Source organism: Triticum urartu, chromosome 3A, assembly GCF_056163025.1.
Source record: "Triticum urartu cultivar PI428250 chromosome 3A, HENAU_Tu73, whole genome shotgun sequence".
NCBI classification, from domain to species: domain Eukaryota; kingdom Viridiplantae; phylum Streptophyta; class Magnoliopsida; order Poales; family Poaceae; genus Triticum; species Triticum urartu.
This window is the reverse complement of record NC_141875.1, coordinates 80,656,724-80,658,960: the sequence shown is the minus strand read 5'-3', so window position 1 is coordinate 80,658,960 and position 2,237 is coordinate 80,656,724.

Sequence of the window (2,237 nt, the reverse complement as noted above, 5' to 3'; positions counted from 1 at the left end):
TATATAAACCGGAGGGTTTTAGTCTGTAGGACAACATACACATCAACAATCATACCATAGGCTAGCTTCTAGGGTTTAGCCTCTCTGATCTCGTGGTAGATCAACTCTTGTACTACCCATATCATCAATATTAATCAAGCAGGACGTAGGGTTTTACCTCCACCGAGAGGGCCTGAACCTAGGTAAAACTTTGTGTCCCCTGCCTCCTGTTACCATCTGGCCTAGACGCACAGTTCGGGACCCCCTACCCGAGATCCGCCGGTTTTGACACCGACGGCGGGCTTGGGAACCCAGTGGCAGTTCGAGAGCTTCGCAGTGTTGTGAAGCAAGAAGGGCCATGTTTTCTCTTCTTGATGGAGATGAGAATTTCCGCAAAAAGAGTTGAAAATTTGCAAGCTAGTCTAGGCTTTGCAGGATGGTTTGTCGTGGGAAGTAATGGCTTAAGTGGAGGTATTGGATTATTCTGGTCAGCTGATATTAAGGTTGATCTCACGACCTATGTTTATGGCCATATTGATGTTATGGTGCAGAAAAGTGACCTGAGCTCTGATCCATTGAGGTTCACGGGCTTTTACGGTGCTCCAAGGTGACCGACCGTCATCATAGTTGGAGATTTCTTCGCACACTAAATGCAATACCACACTCGCCCTGGCTGTGTGTAGGACATTTCAACGGGACTTTGTATGCCTCGGAACACTTCTCACGAGCTGCTAGGCCCGAATGGCAGATGCGAGCATTTCGGGATGTCATTGATGAGGGCTTGTTTCAGGACCTAGGATGGACGGGGTGTGAGTACACATATGATAACGGACAATTGGGTGGTGACAATGTTAGAGTTAGGATGGACAGAGCCTTTGGGAGTCCAGACCTAATGCATCGGTTCGGACATGCAAGAGTGAGACACATCAGCACGACCGAATCAGATCACTGTTTCGTGCTGGTGGAACTGAGGGCACATGATATTGAGTACAAATCAAGGGGGGCAAGCAGTTCCGGTACGAGGATGTCTGGCAAACTCATGCAGATTACGACCAAGTGGTAATGAACAATTGGCAAAAAGGGTCGGGCCAGCAGGGTTGGGCCGGAGTTCTAAATGCGCACAACAACACGCAAAGCTCGCTCTCTGCATTGGGTGCAAAGGAGTTCGGTAGCCTAACAATCACTATAAGGAAGCTCCGGGCAAAGTTGGACAAATTAAGGAGCAGGGCTACTGGCAGGGGACTAACTGACGAAGAGAAGGCCACTGTAAAGAAATTGAGAGAGGTACTTTGTCAGGAGGAGATCGGGATGTGCCAACGGTCTCGTGTACCTTGGCTGCGTCATGGTGATTGCAACACCAAATTTTTCCACGCACAAGCTGCAATGCGAAGGCACATTAACAAGATAGAGAGGCTTACGCGTGCGGACGTCTCCATATGCCAAACTCTGGACGAGGATAGAAGCAAAGTCCAACAGTTTTTCCAAACCTTATACACATCTCAAGGATTCAACTCTCTGGATGAGCTTATTGATCTAGTACCACCACGTGTGATCGAGCAAATGAACGCACACATCGATATGTCGTACACATCACAAGAGGTGAAAACGGCGTTGTGCCAAATGGTGCCATCGAAAGCTCTGGGAGTGGATGGTTTTACTGCGAGGTTCTTCCAAAGACACTGGTCTCTTCTTAAGGATGATATTATCTCGATGGTTTTGGGTTTCCTGAATGGGGGCGAGTTACCGGAGGGCATGAATGATAACCCACAAGTATAGGGGATCAACTGTAGCCTCTTTCGATAAGTAAGAGTGTCGAACCCAACGAGGAGCTAAAGGTAGAACAAATATTCCCTTAAGTTCTATCGACCACCGATACAACTCTACGCACACTTGACGTTCGCTTTACCTAAAACAAGTATGAAACTAGAAGTACTTTGTAGGTGTTTTTTGATAGGTTTGCAAGAATATAAAGTGCACGTAAATAAAAAGTAGGGGTGGTTTAGGTAAAGAAGCAATAAAGTTAATATAACGAGTGTGGAAAAGTGGTGGTAGGAGTTGCGGAATTGTCCCTAAGCAACTGACTACTTTACTAGACCGATAGCAAGTTTTATGTGGGAGAGGCCACTGCTAGCATGTCATCCCTGACTTGGAATTCTATGCACTTATGATTGGAACTATTAGCAAGCATCCACAACTACTAACGTTCATTAAGGTAAAACCGAACCATAGCATTAAGATATATTGGTCCCCCTTCAATC